The following is an 18,880-nucleotide window of genomic DNA, read 5'->3' as shown; positions in this document are numbered from 1 at the left end:
AGACACAAAGCTCTGCCCGTTTCCCTGGCAAACAAAAGTCAGCTACCCCGCTTCTGGATGGCAGATTGCAGGAGTCACTTTGCACCATCAAACCAGCCCGACTTGGCACTGGTGCCACCTCTGGTCTGGGACCCATCCTGCGTATCGTGGATTCTAAGGAGACAGCTGGCCACTCCCAGCCACAGGCCCCCAAACACAAACAACGGCGCTTTTCCCTGGAAAACAAAACTCGCTTGCCAACTTTTTGATGGAAGATTGCAGGAGCCACTTGGTACTATCAAACCACCCCAACTTGGCAACAAGTGGTTCCTGCAATCTGACATCCAGAAGCGGGGCAGCTGACATTTCTTTGCCAGGGAAACGGACCAGTGTTTGTGTTTGGAGGCGTATGGCTGGGAGTGGCCGACTGGCTCCTTAAAATCCACGATACGCAGGATGGTTCCCAGACCAGAGGTGGCACCAGTGCCAAGACGGGCTAGTTTGATGGTGCAAAGTGGCTCCTGCAATCTGCCATCCAGAAGCGGGGTAGCTTACTTTTGTTTGCCAGGGAAACGGGCCGAGCTTTTTGTCTGGGGGCCTATGGCTGCGAGTGACCGGCTGGCTCCTGAAAAGCTACGATAGGCAGGATGGTGACCAGACCCATGGTGGCACCAGTGCCAAGTTGGTCTGATTTGATAAAACCAAGTGGCTCCTGCAATCTCCCATCAAAAAGTTGGCAGGAGAGTTTTGTTTCCCAGGGAAAAGCGCCGTTGTTTGTGTTTGGGGGCCTGTGGCTGGGAGTGGCCGGCTGGCTCCTTAGAATCCACGATACGCAGCATGGTATCCAGACCCAAGGTGGCACCAGTGCCAAGTTTTGCTGGTTTGATAGTACCAAGTGGTTCCTGCAATCTGCCATCCAGAAGCAGGGCAGCTTACTTTTGTTTGCCAGGGAAACGGGCCGAGGTTTTTGTCTGGGGGCCTATGGCTGGGAGTGACCGGCTGGCTCCTGAAAAGCTACGATAGGCAGGATGGTGACCAGACCCATGGTGGCACCAGTCCCAAGTTGGGCTGATTTGATAGTACTAAATAGCTCCTGCAATCTGCCATGCAGAAGCGGGGCAGCTTACTTTTGTTTGCCAGGGAAACGGGCCGAGGTTTGTGTCTGGGGGCCTATGGCTGCGAGTGACCGTCTGGCTCCTGAAAAGCTACGATAGGCAGGATGGTGAGCAGACCCATGGTGGCACCAGTGCCAAGTTGAGCTGGTTTGATAGTACCAAGTGGCTCCTGCAATCTGCCATCAAAAAGTTGGCAGGCGAGTTTTGTTTTCCAGGGAAAAGCGCCGTTGCTTGTGTTTGGGTGCCTATGGCTGGGAGTGCCCGGCTGGCTCCTTAGAATCCACGATACGCACCATGGTTCCCAGACCAGAGGTGGCACCAGTGCCAAGTCGGGCTGGTTTGATAGTACCAAGTGCGTCCTACAATCTGCCATCCAGAAGCGGGGCAGCTTACTTTTGTTTGCCAGGGAAACGGGCCGAGGTTTGTGTCTGGGGGCCTATGGCTGGGAGTGACCGGCTGGCTCCTGAAAAGCTACGATAGGCAGGATGGTGACCAGACCCATGGTGGCACAAGTGCCAAGTTGGGCTGATTTGATAGTAGCAAGTGGCTCCTGCAATCTGCCATCAAAATGTCGGCAGGCGGGTTTTGTTTTCCAGGGAAAAGCGCTGTGGTTTGTGTTTGGGGGCCTGTGGCTGGGAGTGGCCGGCTGGCTCCTTAGAATCCACGATACGCAGGATGGTTCCCAGACCAGAGGTGGCACCAGTGCCAAGTCGGGCTGGTTTGATGGTGCAAAGTGGCTCCTGCAATCTGCCATCCAGAAGCGGGGCAGCTTATTTTTCTTTGCCAGGGAAATGGGCCGAGGTTTTTGTCTGGGGGCCTATGGCTTGGAGTGACCGGCTGGCTCCTGAAAAGCTACGATAGGCAGGATGGTTACCAGACCCATGGTGGCACCAGTGCCAAGTTGGGCTGGTTTGATAGTACCAAGTGGCTCCTGCAATCTGCCATCAAAAAGTTGGCAGGCCAGTTTTGTTTTCCAGGGAAAAGCGCCGTTGTTTGTGTTTGGGGGCCTGTGGCTGGGAGTGGCCGGCTGGCTGCTTAGAATCCACGATACGCAGGATGGTTCCCAGACCAGAGGTGGCACCAGTGCCAAGTCGGGCTGGTTTGATAATACCTTGTGGCTCCGGAAATCTGCCATCCAGAAGCGGGGCAGCTTACTTTTGTTTGCCAGGGAAACGGGCCGAGCTTTGTGTCTGGGGGCCTATGGCTGGGAGTGACCTGCTAGGTCCTGAAAAGCTACGATAGGCAGGATGGTGACCAGACCCATGGTGGCACCAGTGCCAAGTTGGGCTGATTTGATAGTACCAAGTGGCTCCTGCAATCTGCCATCTAAAAGTTGGCAGGCGAGTTTTGTTTTCCAGGGAAAAGCGCCGTTGTTTGTGTCTGGGGGCCTGTGGCTGGAGTGGCCGGCTGGCTCCTTAGAATGAACGATACGCAGGATGGTTCCCAGACCTGAGGTGGCACCAGTGCCAAGTCGGGCTAGTTTGATGGTGCAAAGTGGCTCCTGCAATCTGCCATCCAGAAGCGGGGTAGCTTACTTTTGTTTGCCAGGGAAACGGGCCGAGGTTTTTCTCTGGGGGCCTATGGCAGGGAGGGACCGGCTGGCTCCTGAAAAGCTACGATAGGCAGGATGGTGACCAGACCCATGGTGGCACCAGTGCCAAGTTGGGCTGGTTTGATAGTACCAAGTGGCTCCTGCAATCTGCCATCAAAATGTTGGCAGGCGAGTTTTGTTTTCCAGGGAAAAGCGCCGTTGTTTGTGTTTGGGGGCCTGTGGCTGGGAGTGGAAGGATGGCTCCTTAGAATCACGATACGCAGGATGGTTCCCAGACCAGAGGTGGCACCAGTGCCAAGTCGGGCTGGTTTGATAGTACAAAGTTGTTCCTGCAATCTGCCATCCAGAAGCGGGGCAGCTTACTTTTGTATGCCAGGGAAACGGGCCGAGGTTTTTGTCTGGGGGCCTATAGCTGGGAGTGACCGTCTGGCTCCTGAAAAGCTACGATAGGCAGGATGGTGAGCAGACCCATGGTGGCACCAGTGCCAAGTTGAGCTGGTTTGATAGTACCAAGTGGCTCCTGCAATCTGCCATCAAAATGTTGGCAGGCGAGTTTTGTTTTCCAGGGAAAAGCGCCGTTGTTTGTGTTTGGGGGCCTGTGTCTGGGAGTGGCCGACTGGCTGCTTAGAATCCACGATACGCAGGATGGTTCCCAGACCAGAGGTGGCACCAGTGCCAAGTCGGGCTGGTTTGATACTACCAAGTGCGTCCTGCAATCTGCCATCCAGAAGCAGGGCAGCTTACTTGTGTTTGCCAGGGAAACGGGCCGAGCTTTGTGTCTGGGGGCCTATGGCTGGGAGTGACCGGCTGGCTCCTGAAAAGCTACGATAGGCAGGATGGTGACCAGACCCATGGTGGCACCAGTGCCAAGTTGGGCTGGTTTGATAGTACCAAGTGGCTCCTGCAATCTGCCATCAAAAAGTTGGCAGGCGAGTTTTGTTTTCCAGGGAAAAGCGCCGTTGTTTGTGTTTGGGGGCCTGTGTCTGGGAGAGGACGGATGGCTCCTTAGAATCCACGATACGCAGCATGGTTCCCAGACCAGAGGTGGCACCAGTGCCAAGTCGGGCTAGTTTGATGGTGCAAAGTGGTTCCTGCAATCTGCCATCCAGAAGAGGGGCAGTTGAGTTTTGTTTCCCAGAGAAAAGGGCCGTGGTTTGTGTTTGGGGCCTATGGCTGAGAGTGACCAGCTGGCTCCTGAAAAGCTACGATAGGCAGGATGGTGACCAGACCCATGGTGGCACCAGTGCCAAGTCGGGCTGGTTTGACAATACTAAATAGCTCCTGCAATCTGCCATCCAGACGCGGGGCAGCGGATTTTTGCTTGCTGGAGAAAAGATCCGTGGGTTTTTTTTGGGGGTATATGGCTGGACGTTGCCGGCTGACTCCTTAAAAACATCGATACGCAGGATGGTTCCCTGACCCAAGGTGGCATCACTGCCAAGTCGGGCTGTTTTCGTAGTACCAAGTGCGTCCTGCAATTTGCCATCCAGAAGAGGGGCAGTTGAGTTTTGTTTACCAGAGAAAAGGGCCGTGGTTTGTGTTTGGGGGCATATGGCTGAGAGTGGCCGGCTGGCGCCTGAAAATCCACGATAGGCAGGATGGTTCCCAGAGCCAAGGTGGCACCAGTGCCATGTTGGCCTGGTTTGATAGTACCAAGTGGCTCCTGCAATCTGCCATCCAGAAGCGGGGTAGCTTACTTTTGTTTGCCAGGGAAACGGGCCGAGGTATTTGTCTGGGGGCCTATGGCTGGGAGTGACCGGCTGGCTCCTGAAAAGCTACGATAGGCAGGATGGTGACCAGACCCATGGTGGCACCAGTGCCAAGTTGGGCTGGTTTGATAGTACCAAGTGGCTCCTGCAATCTGCCATCAAAAAGTTGGCAGGCGAGTTTTGTTTTCCAGGGTAACGCGCCGTTGTTTTTGTTTAGAGGCCTGTGGCTGGGAGTGTCCGCCTGTCCTCTTAGAATCTACGTTACGCAGGATGGTTCCCAGAGCCAAGGTGGCACCAGTGTCAAGTTGGGCTGGTTTGATAGTACCAAGTGGCTCCTGCAATCTGCCATCCAGAAGTGCGGTAGCTTACTTTTGTGTGCCAGGGAAACGGGCCGAGGTATTTCTCTGGGGGCCTATGGCAGGGAGTGACCGGCCGGCTCCTGAAAAGCTAAGATAGGCAGGATGTTTACCAGACCCATGATGGCGCCAGTGCCAAGTTGGGCTAATTTGATACTACCAAGTGGCTCCTGCAATCTGCCATCCAGAATCGGGGGTGCTTAATTTTGTTTGCCAGGGAAAAGGTCCGAGGTTTGTGTCTGGGGGCCTATGGCTGGGAGTGACCGGCTGGCTCCTGCAGTGCTACAATAGGCAGGATGGTTCCCAGACTCATAGTGGCACCAGTGCCAAGTTGGGATGATTTGATAGTACCAAGTGGCTCCTGCAATCTGCCATCAAAAAGCTGGCAGGCGAGTTTTGTTTTCCAGGGAAAAGCGCCGTTGTTTGTATTTGGGGGCCTGTGGCTGGGAGGGGCCGCCTGGCGCCTTAGAATCTACGTTACGCAGCATGGTTCCCAGACCCAAAGTGGCACCAGTGTCAAGTTGGGCTGGTTTGATAGTACCAAGTGGCTCCTGCAATCTGCCATCCAGAAGCGGGGTAGCTTACTTTTGTTTGCCAGGGAAACGGGCAGAGCTTTCTGTCTGGGGGCCTATGGTTGGGAGTAACCGGCTGGCTCCTGAAAAGCTACGATAGGCAGGATGGTTCCCAGATCCAAGATGGCACCAGTGCCAAGTCGGGGTGGTTTGATGGTGAAACGTGGCTCCTGCAATCTTCCATCCTGACGCGGGGCAGCGGATTTTTTTTTCCAAGAGAAATGGTCCGTGGTTTGTTTTTGGGGCTATATGGCTGGGCGTGGCCTGCTGGCTCCTTAAAAAGCTACGATAGGCAGGATGGTTCCCTGACCCAAGGTGGCACCAGTGCCAAGTTGGGCGGTTTTCGTAGTACAAAGTGCGTCCTAAAATTTGCCATCCAGAAGAGGGGCAGTTGAGTTTTGTTTACCAGAGAAAAGGGCCGTGGTTTGTTTTTGGGGGCATATGGCTGATAGTGGCCGTCTGGCGCCTGAAAATCCACGATAGGGAGGATGGTTCCCAGACCAGAGGTGGCATCAGTGCCAAGTCGGGCTGGTTTGATAGTACTAAATAGCACCTGCAATCTGCCATGCAGAAGCGGGGCAGCTTACTTTTGTTTGCCAGGGAAACGGGCCGCGGTTTGTGTCTGGGGGCCTATGGCTGGGAGTGACCGCCTGGCTCCTGAAAAGCTACGATAGGCAGGATGGTGACCAGACCCATGGTGGCACCAGTGCCAAGTTGGGCTGGTTTGATAGTACCAAGTGGCTCCTGCAATCTGCCATCAAAAAGTTGGCAGGCCAGTTTTGTTTTCCAGGGAAAAGCGCCGTTGTTTGTGTTTGGGGGACTGTGGGTGGGAGTGGCCGGCTGGCTCCTTAGAACATATGATACGCAGGATGGTTCCCAGACCCCAGGTGGCACCAGTGCCACGTCGGGCTGGTTTGATGGTGAAAAGTGGCTCCTGCAATCTGCCATCCTGAAGCGGGGTAGCTTACATTTGTGTGCCAGGGAAACGGGCCGAGGTTTATGACTGGGGGCCTAGGGCTAGGAGTGACCGGCTGGCTCCTGAAAAGCAACAATAGGCAGGATGGTGACCAGACCCAAGGTGGCACCAGTGCCAAGTTGGGCTGGTTTGATGGTACCAACTGGCTCCTGCAATCTACCATCTAAAAGTTGTCAGGCGAGTTTTGTTTTCCAGGGAAAAGCGCCGTTGATTTTGTTTGGAGGCCTGTGGCTGGCAGTGGCTGCCAGTCGTCTTAGAATCCGGGTTACGCAGCATGGTTCCCAGAGCCAAGGTGGCACCAGTGCCAAGTTGGGCTGGTTTGATAGTACCAAGTGGCTCCTGCAATCTGCCATCCAGAAGTGCGGTAGCTTACTTTTGTGTGCCAGGGAAACGGGCCGAGGTTTGTGTCTGGGGGCCTATGGCTGGGAGTGACCGGCTGGCTCCTGAAAAGCTACGATAGGCAGGATGGTGACCAGACCCATGGTGGCACCAGTGTCAAGTTGGGCTGGTTTGATAGTACCAAGTGGCTCCTGCAATCTGCCATCAAAAAGTTGGCAGGCCAGTTTTGTTTTCCAGGGAAAAGCGCCGTTGATTTTGTTTGGGGGCCTGTGGCTGGGAGTGGCCAGCTGGCTCCTTAGAATCCACGATACGCAGGATGGTTCCCAGACCCAAGGTGGCACCAGTGCCAAGTCGGGCTGGTTTGTTAGTACCAAGTGGTTCCTGCAATCTGCCATCCAGAAGCAAGGCAGCTGAATTTTGTTTGTCAGAGAAAAAGGCTGTTGTTTGTGTTTCGGGGCCTGTGGCTGGCAGTGGACGGCTGGCTCCTGAAAATCCATGATACGCAGCATGGTTCCCAGACCCAAGGTGGCACCAGTGCCAAGTAGGGCTGGTTTCATAGTACCCAGTGGCTCCTGCAATCTGCCATCCAGAAGAGGGGCAGTTGAGTTTTGTTTTCCAGAGAAAGGGGCCGTGGTTTGTGTTTGGGGCCTATGGCTGAGAGTGACCGGCTGGCTCCTGAAAAGCTACGATAGGCAGGATGGTGACCAGACCCATGGTGGCACCAGTGCCAAGTCGGGCTGGTTTGATAATACTAAATAGCTCCTGCAATCTGCCATCCAGACGCGGGGCAGCGGATTTTTGCTTGCTGGAGAAAAGATCCGTGGGTATTTTTTGGGGGTGTATGGCTGGACGTTGCCGGCTGACTCCTTAAAAACATCGATACGCAGGATGGTTCCCTGACCCAAGGTGGCATCACTGCCAAGTCGGGCTGTTTTCGTAGTACCAAGTGCGTCCTGCTATTTGCCATCCAGAAGAGGGGCAGTTGAGTTTTGTTTACCAGAGAAAAGGGCCGTGGTTTGTGTTTGGGGGCATATGGCTGAGAGTGGCCGGCTGGCGCCTGAAAATCCACGATAGGCAGGATGGTTCCCAGATCCAAGGTGGCACCAGTGCCATGTTGGCCTGGTTTGATAGTACCATGTGGCTCCTGCAATCTGCCATCCAGAAGCGGGGCAGCTTACTTTTGTTTGCCAGGGAAACGGGCCGAGGTATTTGTCTGGGGGCCTATGGCTGGGAGTGACCGCCTGGCTCCTGAAAAGCTACGATAGGCAGGATGGTGACCAGACCCATGGTGGCACCAGTGCCAAGTTGGGCTGGTTTGATAGTACCAAGTGGCTCCTGCAATCTGCCATCAAAAAGTTGGCAGGCGAGTTTTGTTTTCCAGGGTAACGCGCCGTTGTTTTTGTTTAGAGGCCTGTGGCTGGGAGTGTCCGCCTGTCCTCTTAGAATCTACTTTACGCAGCATGGTTCCCAGAGCCAAGGTGGCACCAGTGCCAAGTTGGGCTGGTTTGATAGTAGCAAGTGGTTCCTGCAATCTGCCATCCAGAAGCGGGGCAGCTTACTTTTGTTTGCCAGGGAAAGGGGCCGAGGTATTTCTCTGGGGGCCTATGGCAGGGAGTGACCGGCCGGCTCCTGAAAAGCTAAGATAGGCAGGATGTTTACCAGACCCATGATGGCACCAGTGCCAAGTTTGGCTAATTTGATACTACCAAGTGGCTCCTGCAATCTGCCATCCAGAAGCGGGGCAGCTTACTTTTGTTTGCCAGGGAAACGGGCCGAGGTTTTTGTCTGGGGGCCTATGGCTGGGAGTGACCGGCTGCCTCCTGAAAAGCTACGATAGGCAGGATGGTGACCAGACCCATGGTGGCACCAGTGCCAAGTTGGGCTGATTTGATAGTACCAAGTGGCTCCTGCAATCTGCCGTCAAAATTTGGCAGGCGAGTTTTGTTTTCCAGGGAAAAGCGCCGTTGTTTGTGTTTGGGGGCCTGTGGCTGGAGTGGCCGGCTGGCTCCTTAGAATCCACGATACGCAGGATGGTTCCCAGACCTGAGGTGGCACCAGTGCCAAGTCGGGCTAGTTTGATGGTGCAAAGTGGCTCCTGCAATCTGCCATCCAGAAGCGGGGCAGCTTACTTTTGTTTGCCAGGGAAACGGGCCGAGCTTTTTGTCTGGGGACCTATGGCTTGGAGTGACCGTCTGGCTCCTGAAAAGCTACGATAGGCAGGATGGTGAGCAGACCCATGGTGGCACCAGTGCCAAGTTGAGCTGGTTTGATAGTACCAAGTGGCTCCTGCAATCTGCCATCAAAAAGTTGGCAGGCGAGTTTTGTTTTCCAGGGAAAAGCGCCGTTGTTTGTGTTTGGGTGCCTATGGCTGGGAGTGGCCGGCTGGCTCCTTAGAATCCACGATACGCACCATGGTTCCCAGACCAGAGGTGGCACCAGTGCCAAGTCGGGCTGGTTTGATAGTACCAAGTGCGTCCTACAATCTGCCATCCAGAAGCGGGGCTGCTTACTTTTGTTTGCCAGGGAAACGGGCCGAGGTTTGTGTCTGGGGGCCTATGGCTGGGAGTGACCGGCTGGCTCCTGAAAAGCTTCGATAGGCAGGATGGTGACCAGACCCATGGTGGCACCAGTGCCAAGTTGGGCTGGTTTGATAGTACCAAGTGGCTCCTGCAATCTGCCATCAAAAAGTTGGCAGGCGAGTTTTGTTTTCCAGGGCAAAGCGCCGTTGTTTGTGTTTGGGCGCCTGTGGCACGGAGTGGCCGGGTGGCTGCTTAGAATCCACGATACGCAGGATGGTTCCCAGACCCAAGGTGGCACCAGTGCCAAGTCGGGCTGTTTTGACACTACAAAGTGGCTCCTGCAATCTGCCATCCAGAATCGGGGCAGCTTAATTTTGTTTGCCAGGGAAACGGGCCGAGGTTTGTGATGGGGGCCTATGGCTGGGAGTGACCGGCTGGCTCCTGAAATGGTACAATTGGCAGGATGGTTCCCAGACCCATAGTGGCACCAGTGCCAAGTTGGGATGAATTGATAGTACCAAGTGGCTCCTGCAATCTGCCATCAAAAAGTTGGCAGGCGAGTTTTGTTTTCCAGGGAAAAGCGCCGTTGATTTTGTTTGGAGGCCTGTGGCTGGCAGTGGCTGCCTGTCGTCTTAGAATCCGGGTTACGCAGCATGGTTCCCAGAGCCAAGGTGGCACCAGTGCCAAGTTGGGCTGGTTTGATGGTGCCAAGTGGCTCCTGCAATCTGCCATCAAAAAGTTGGCAGGCGAGTTTTGTTTTCCAGGGAAAAGCGCCGTTGTGTGTGTTTTGGGGCCTGTGGCTGGGAGTGGCCAGCTGGCTCCTTAGAATCCACGATACGCAGGATGGTTCCCAGACCCAAGGTGGCACCAGTGCCAAGTCGGGCTGGTTTGTTAGTACCAAGTGGTTCCTGCAATCTGCCATCCAGAAGCAAGGCAGCTGAATTTTGTTTGCCAGAGAAAAAGGCTGTTGTTTGTGTTTCGGGGCCTGTGGCTGGCAGTGGACGGCTGGCTCCTGAAAATCCATGATACGCAGCATGGTTCCCAGACCCAAGGTGGCACCAGTGCCAAGTAGGGCTGGTTTCATAGTACCCAGTGGCTCCTGCAATCTGCCATCCAGAAGAGGGGCAGTTGAGTTTTGTTTTCCAGAGAAAAGGGCCGTGGTTTGTGTTTGGGGCCTATGGCTGAGAGTGACCGGCTGGCTCCTTGAAAGCTACGATAGGCAGGATGGTGACCAGACCCATGGTGGCACAAGTGCCAAGTCGGGCTGGTTTGATAATACTAAATAGCTCCTGCAATCTGCCATCCAGACGCGGGGCAGCGGATTTTTGCTTGCTGGAGAAAAGTTCCGTGGGTTTTTTTTGGGGGTATATGGCTGGACGTTGCCGGCTGACGCCTTAAAAACATCGATACGCAGGATGGTTCCCTGACCCAAGGTGGCATCACTGCCAAGTCGGGCTGTTTTCGTAGTACAAAGTGCGTCCTGCAATTTGCCATCCAGAAGAGGGGCAGTTGAGTTTTGTTTACCAGAGAAAAGGGCCGTGGTTTGTGTTTGGGGGCATATAGCTGAGAGTGGCCGGCTGGCGCCTGAAAATCCACGATAGGCAGGATGGTTCCCAGAGCCAAGGTGGCACCAGTGCCATGTTGTCCTGGTTTGATAGTACCATGTGGCTCCTGCAATCTGCCATCCAGAAGCGGGGTAGCTTACTTTTGTTTGCCAGGGAAACGGGCAGAGCTTTCTGTCTGGGGGCCTATGGTTGGGAGTAACCGGCTGGCTCCTGAAAAGCTACGATAGGCAGGATGGTTCCCAGATCCAAGATGGCACCAGTGCCAAGTCGGGGTGGTTTGATGGTGCAAAGTGGCTCCTGCAATCTGCCATCCTGACGCGGGGCTGCGGATTTTTGTTTCCAAGAGAAATGGTCCATGGTTTGTTTTTGGGGCTATATGGCTGGGCGTGGCCTGCTGGCTCCTTAAAAAGCTACGATAGGCAGGATGGTTCCCTGACCCAAGGTGGCACCAGTGCCAAGTCGGGCGGTTTTCGTAGTACAAAGTGCGTCCTAAAATTTGCCATCCAGAAGAGGGGCAGTTGAGTTTTGTTTACCAGAGAAAAGGGCCGTGGTTTGTTTTTGGGGGCATATGGCTGATAGTGGCCGTCTGGCGCCTGAAAATCCACGATAGGCAGGATGGTTCCCAGACCAGAGGTGGCACCAGTGCCAAGTCGGGCTGGTTTGATAGTACTAAATAGCACCTGCAATCTGCCATGCAGAAGCGGGGCAGCTTACTTTTGTTTGCCAGGGAAACGGGCCGAGGTTTGTGTCTGGGCGCATATGGCTGGGAGTGACCGCCTGGCTCCTGAAAAGCTACGATAGGCAGGATGGTTACCAGACCCATGGTGGCACCAGTGCCAAGTTGGGCTGGTTTGATAGTACCAAGTGGCTCCTGCAATCTGCCATCAAAAAGTTGGCAGGCCAGTTTTGTTTTCCAGGGAAAAGCGCCGTTGTTTGTGTTTGGGGGACTGTGGGTGGGAGTGGCCGGCTGGCTCCTTAGAACACACGATACGCAGGATGGTTCCCAGACCCAAGGTGGCACCAGTGCCGCGTTGGGCTGGTTTGATGGTGAAAAGTGGCTCCTGCAATCTGCCATCCTGAAGCGGGGTAGCTTACATTTGTGTGCCAGGGAAACGGGCCGAGGTTTATGACTGGGGGCCTAGGGCTAGAAGTGACCGGCTGGCTCCTGAAAAGCAACAATAGGCAGGATGGTTCCCAGACCCAAGGTGGCACCAGTGCCAAGTTGGGCTGGTTTGATGGTACCAACTGGCTCCTGCAATCTGCCATCTAAAAGTTGTCAGGCGAGTTTTGTTTTCCAGGGAAAAGCGCCGTTGATTTTGTTTGGAGGCCTGTGGCTGGCAGTGGCTGCCAGTCGTCTTAGAATCCGGGTTACGCAGCATGGTTCCCAGAGCCAAGGTGGCACCAGTGTCAAGTTGGGCTGGTTTGATAGTACCAAGTGGCTCCTGCAATCTGCCATCCAGAAGCGGGGCAGCTTACTTTTGTTTGCCAGGGAAACGGGCCGAGGTATTTGTCTGGGGACCTATGGCTGGGAGTGACCGGCTGGCTCCTGAAAAGCTACGATAGGCAGGATGGTTCCCTGACCCAAGGTGGCACCAGTGCCAAGTCGGGCGGTTTTCGTAGTACAAAGTGCGTCCTAAAATTTGCCATCCAGAAGAGGGGCAGTTGAGTTTTGTTTACCAGAGAAAAGGGCCGTGGTTTGTTTTTGGGGGCATATGGCTGATAGTGGCCGTCTGGCCCCTGAAAATCCACGATAGGCAGGATGGTTCCCAGACCAGAGGTGGCACCAGTGCCAAGTCGGGCTGGTTTGATAGTACTAAATAGCACCTGCAATCTGCCATGCAGAAGCGGGGCAGCTTACTTTTGTTTGCCAGGGAAACGGGCCGAGCTTTGTGTCTCGGGGCCTATGGCTGGGAGTGACCGGCTGGCTCCTGAAAAGCTACGATAGGCAGGATGGTGACCAGACCCATGGTGGCACCAGTGCCAAGTTGGGCTGGTTTGATAGTACCAAGTGGCTCCTGCAATCTGCCATCAAAAAGTTGGCAGGCCAGTTTTGTTTTCCAGGGAAAAGCGCCGTTGTTTGTGTTTGGGGGACTGTGGCTGGGAGTGGCCGGCTGGCTCCTTAGAATCCACGATACGCAGGATGGTTCCCAGACCCAAGGTGGCACCAGTGCCACGTTGGTCTGGTTTGATGGTGAAAAGTGGCTCCTGCAATCTGCCATCCTGAAGCGGGGTAGCTTACATTTGTGTGCCAGGGAAACGGGCCGAGGTTTATGACTGGGGTCCTAGGGCTAGAAGTGACCGGCTGGCTCCTGAAAAGCAACAATAGGCAGGATGGTTCCCAGACCCAAGGTGGCACCAGTGCCAAGTTGGGCTGGTTTGATGGTACCAACTGGCTCCTGCAATCTGCCATCTAAAAGTTGTCAGGCGAGTTTTGTTTTCCAGGGAAAAGCGCCGTTGATTTTGTTTGGAGGCCTGTGGCTGGCAGTGGCTGCCAGTCGTCTTAGAATCCGGGTTACGCAGCATGGTTCCCAGAGCCAAGGTGGCACCAGTGTCAAGTTGGGCTGGTTTGATAGTACCAAGTGGCTCCTGCAATCTGCCATCCAGAAGCGGGGCAGCTTACTTTTGTTTGCCAGGGAAACGGGCCGAGGTATTTGTCTGGGGACCTATGGCTGGGAGTGACCGGCTGGCTCCTGAAAAGCTACGATAGGCAGGATGGTGACCAGACCCATGGTGGCACCAGTGCCAAGTTGGGCTGGTTTGATAGTACCAAGTGGCTCCTGCAATCTGCCATCAAAATGTTGGCAGGTCAGTTTTGTTTTCCAGGGAAAAGCGCCGTTGTTTGTGTTTGGGGGACTGTGGCTGGGAGTGGCCGGCTGGCTCCTTAGAACACAGGATACGCAGGATGGTTCCCAGACCCAAGGTGGCACCAGTGCCAAGTCGGGCTGGTTTGATAGCACCAAGTGGCTCCTGCAATCTGCCATCCAGAAGCGGGGCAGCTTACTTTTGTTTTCCAGGGAAACGGACCGAGGTTTTTTTCTGGGGGCCTATGGCTGGGAGTGACCGGCTGGCTCCTGAAAAGCTACGATAGGCAGGATGGTGACCAGACCCATGGTGGCACCAGTGCCAAGTCGGGCTGGTTTGATAGTACCAAGTGGCTCCTGCAATCTGCCATCAAAAAGTTGGCAGGCGAGTTTTGTTTTCCAGGGAAAAGCGCCGTTGTGTGTGTTTTGGGGCCTGTGGCTGGGAGTGGCCAGCTGGCTCCTTAGAATCCACGATACGCAGGATGGTTCCCAGACCCAAGGTGGCACCAGTGCCAAGTCGGGCTGGTTTGTTAGTTCCACGTGGTTCCTGCAATCTGCCATCCAGAAGCGGTGCAGCTGAATTTTGTTTGCCAGAGAAAAAGGCTGTTGTTTGTGTTTCGGGGCCTGTGGCTGACAGTGGACGGCTGGCTCCTGAAAATCCATGATACGCAGCATGGTTCCCAGACCCAAGGTGGCACCAGTGCCAAGTAGGGCTAGTTTCATAGTACCCAGTGGCTCCTGCAATCTGCCATCCAGAAGAGGGGCAGTTGAGTTTTGTTTTCCAGAGAAAAGGGCCGTGGTTTGTGTTTGGGGCCTATGGCTGAGAGTGACCGGCTGGCCCCTGAAAATCCACGATAGGAAGGATGGTTCCCAGATCCAAGGTGGCAGCAGTGCCATGTTGTGCTGGTGTGATAGTCCCAAGTGGCTCCTGCAATCTGCCATCCAGAAGTGGGGCAGCTGAATTTTGTTTGCCAGAGAAAAAGGCTGTGGTTTTTGTTTGGGGGCCTATGGCTGGGAGTGACCGGCTGGCCCCTGAAAATCCACGATAGGAAGGATGGTTCCCAGACCCAAGGTGGCACCAGTGCCAAGTGGGGCTGGTTTCACAGTGTCAAGTGCCTCCTGCAATCTCCCATCCAGAAGCGGGGCAGCTGAGTTTTGTTTGCCTGTGAAACAGGCCGTTGTTTTTGATTTGGGTCTGTGGCCGAGAATGTTCAGCTGGCTCCTGACAATCCACAATACGCAGGATGGTTCCCAGACCCAAGGTGGCACCAGTGCCAAGTCTTGCTGGTTTGATAGTACCAAGTGGCTCCTGCAATCTGCCATCCAGAAGAGGGGCAGTTGAGTTTTGTTTGCCAGAGGAAAGGGCCGTGGTTTGTGTTTGGGGGCATATGGCTGGGAGTGGCCGGCTGTCTCATTAAAAAGATCGATACGCAGGATGGTTCCCAGACCCAAGGTGGCACCAGTGCCAAGTCGGGCTGTTTTTATAGTACCAAGTGCGTCCTCCAATTTGCCATCCAGAAGAGGGGCAGTTGAGTTTTGTTTGCCAGAGAAAAGCGCCGTTGTTTGTGTTTGGGGGCTTGTGGCTGGGAGTGGCCGACTGGCGCCTTAGAATCTGCGATACGCAGCATGGTTCCCAGACCCAAGGTGGCACCAGTTCCAAGTTGGGCTGGTTTGATAGTACCAAGTGGCTCCTGCAATCTGCCATCCAGAAGCGGGGCAGCTTACTTTTGTTTGCCAGGGAAACGGGCCGAGGTTTGTGTTTGGGGGCCTATGGCTGGGAGTGACCGGCTGGCTCCTGGAAAGCTACAATAGGCAGGATGGTGACCAGACCTATGGTGGCACCAGTGCCAAGTTGGGCTGGTTTGATAGTACCAAGTTGCTCCTGCAATCTGCCATCAAAAAGTTGGCAGGCGAGTTTTGTTTTCCAGGGAAAAGCGCTGTGGTTTTTTGTTTGGGGGCCTGTGGCTGGGAGTGGCCGGCTGGCTCCTTAGAATCCACGATACGCAGGATGGTTCCCAGACCCAAGGTGGCACCAGCGCCAAGTCGGGCTGGTTTGATACTACCAAGTGGTTCCTGCAATCTGCCATCCAGAAGCAGGGCAGCTTACTTTTGTTTGCCAGGGAAACGGGCCGTGGGTTTTGTTTGGGGGCATATAGCTGAGAGTGGCCCGCTGGCCCCTGAAAATCCACGCTAGGCAGCATGGTTCCCAGATGCAAGGTGGCACCAGTGCCCAGTCGGGCTGGTTTGATGGTGCAAAGTGGCTCCTGCAATCTGCCATCCAGAAGCGGGGCAGCTGATTTTTGTTTGCCAGAGAAAAATTCCGTGGATTGTTTTTGGGGGCATATTGCTGGGAGTGGCCGGCTGGCTCCTTAAAATGCTCGATACGCATGATGGTTCCCAGGCCCAAGGTGTCACCACTACCAAGTCGGCCTGCGGTTTTAGTATCAAGTTCATCCTGCAATTTGCCATCCAGAAGAGGGGCAGTTGAGTTTTGTTTGCCAGAGAAACGGGCCGAGGTTTCTGTTTGGGGACATATGGCTGAGAGTGGCCGGCTCTCCCCTGAAAATCCACGATACACAACATGGTTCCCAGATCCAAGGTGGCACCAGTGCCAAGTTGGGCTGGTTTGATAGTACCAAGTGTCTCCTGCAATCTGCCATCCAGAAGCGGGGCAGCTTACTTTTGTTTGCCAGAGAAATAGGCCTAGGTTTTTGTTTGGGGGCCTGTGGCTAGGAGTGGCCTGCTGGCTCCTAAGAATCCACGATACGCAGGATGTTTACCAGACCCATGGTGGCACCAGTGCCAAGTTGGGCTGGTTTGATAGTACCAAGTGGCTCCTGCAAACTCCATCAAAAAGTTGGCAGGCGTGTTTTGCTTTCCAGGGAACAGCGCCATTGATTTTGTTTGGAGGCCTGTGGCTGGGAGTGGCCGGCTGGCTCCTTAGAATCCACGATACGCAGGATGGTTCCCAGACCCAAGGTGACACCAGTGCCAAGTCGGGCTGGTTTGATTACACCAAGTGGCTCCTGCAATCTGCCATCCATAAGTGAGGCAGCTAAGTTTTGTTTGCCAGAAAAAAGGGCCGTGGTTTTTGTTGGGGGCCTGTGGCTGGGAGTAGCCGGCTGGCTCCTTAAAATCCACGATAGGCAGGATGGTTCCCAGACCCAAGGTGGTACCAGTGCCAAGTCGGGCTGGTTTGATAGTACCAAGTGGCTCCTGCAATCTGCCATCCAGAAGCGGGGCAGCTTACTTTTGTTTGCCAGGGAAACGGGCCGAGCTTTGTGTCTCGGGGCCTATGGCAGGGAGTGACCGGCTGGCTCCTGAAAAGCTACGATAGGCAGGATGATGACCAGACCCATGGTGGCACCAGTGGCAAGTTGGGCTGGTTTGATAGTACCAAGTGGCTCCTGCAATCTGCCATCAAAAAGTTGGCAGGCGAGTTTTGTTTTCCAGGGAAAAGCGCCGTTGTGTGTGTTTTGGGGCCTGTGGCTGGGAGTGGCCAGCTGGCTCCTTAGAATCCACGATACGCAGGATGGTTCCCAGACCCAAGGTGGCACCAGTGCCAAGTCGGGCTGGTTTGATGGTGCAAAGTGGCTCCTGCAATCTGCCATCCAGAAACGGGGCAGCTGAATTTTGTTTGCCAGAGAAAAAGGCTGTTGTTTGTGTTTCGGGGCCTGTGGCTGGCAGTGGACGGCTGGCTCCTGAAAATCCATGATACGCAGCATGGTTCCCAGACCCAAGGTGGCACCAGTGCCAAGTAGGGCTGGTTTCATAGTACCCAGTGGCTCCTGCAATCTGCCATCCAGAAGAGGGGCAGTTGAGTTTTGTTTTCCAGAGAAAAGGGCCGTGGTTTGTGTTTGGGGCCTATGGCTGAGAGTGACCGGCTGGCCCCTGAAAATCCACGATAGGAAGGATGATTCCCAGATCCAAGGTGGCACCAGTGCCATGTTGTGCTGGTGTGATAGTCCCAAGTGGCTCCTGCAATCTGCCATCCAGAAGCGGGGCAGCTGAATTTTGTTTGCCAGAGAAAAAGGCTGTGGTTTTTGTTTGGGGGCCTATGGCTGGGAGTGGCCGGCTGGCTCCTGAAAATCCATGATACGCAGCATGGTTCCCAGACCCAAGGTGGCACCAGTGCCAAGTGGGGCTGGTTTCACAGTGTCAAGTGCCTCCTGCAATCTCCCATCCAGAAGCGGGGCAGCTGAGTTTTGTTTGCCTGTGAAACGGGCCGTTGTTTTTGATTGGGGTCTGTAGCCGAGAGTGTCCAGCTGGCTCCTTAAAATCCACGATAGGCAGGATGGTTCCCAGACCCAAGGTGGCACCAGTGCCAAGTCGTGCTGGTTTGATAGTACCAAGTGCGTCCTGCAATTTGCCATCCAGAAGCGGGGCAGCTGAATTTTGTTTGCCAGAGAAAAAGGCTGTTGTTTGTGTTTCGGGGCCTGTGGCTGGCAGTGGACGGCCGGCTCCTGAAAATCCATGATACGCAGCATGGTTCCCAGACCCAAGGTGGCACGAGTGCCAAGTAGGGCTGGTTTCATAGTACCCAGTGGCTCCTGCAATCTGCCATCCAGAAGAGGGGCAGTTGAGTTTTGTTTTCCAGAGAAAAGGGCCGTGGTTTGTGTTTGGGGCCTATGGCTGAGAGTGACCGGCTGGCCCCTGAAAATCCACGATAGGAAGGATGATTCCCAGATCCAAGGTGGCACCAGTGCCATGTTGTGCTGGTGTGATAGTCCCAAGTGGCTCCTGCAATCTGCCATCCAGAAGCGGGGCAGCTGAATTTTGTTTGCCAGAGAAAAAGGCTGTGGTTTTTGTTTGGGGGCCTATGGCAGGGAGGGGCCGGCTGGCTCCTGAAAATCCATGATACGCAGCATGGTTCCCAGACCCAAGGTGGCACCAGTGCCAAGTGGGGCTGGTTTCACAGTGTCAAGTGCCTCCTGCAATCTCCCATCCAGAAGCGGGGCAGCTGAGTTTTGTTTGCCTGTGAAACGGGCCGTTGTTTTTGATTGGGGTCTGTGGCCGAGAGTGTCCAGCTGGCTCCTTAAAATCCACGATAGGCAGGATGGTTCCCAGACCCAAGGTGGCACCAGTGCCAAGTCGTGCTGGTTTGATAGTACCAAGTGCGTCCTGCAATTTGCCATCCAGAAGAGGGGCAGTTGAGTTTTGTTTGCCAGAGAAAAGCGCCGTTGTTTGTGTTTGGGGTCTTGTGGCTGGGAGTGGCCGACTGGCGCCTTAGAATCTGCGATACGCAGCATGGTTCCCAGACCCAAGGTGGCACCAATGCCAAATCGGGCTGGTTTGATAGTACCAAGTGGCTCCTGCAATCTGCCATCCAGAAGCGGGGCAGCTTACTTTTGTTTGCCAGGGAAACGGGCCGAGGTTTGTGACTGGGGGCCTATGGCT

This window comes from Melospiza melodia, chromosome 2, assembly GCF_035770615.1.
Source record: "Melospiza melodia melodia isolate bMelMel2 chromosome 2, bMelMel2.pri, whole genome shotgun sequence".
NCBI lineage: Eukaryota > Metazoa > Chordata > Aves > Passeriformes > Passerellidae > Melospiza > Melospiza melodia.
The sequence above is the reverse complement of the archived record's forward strand: the minus strand, read 5'-3'. Positions refer to the sequence as shown.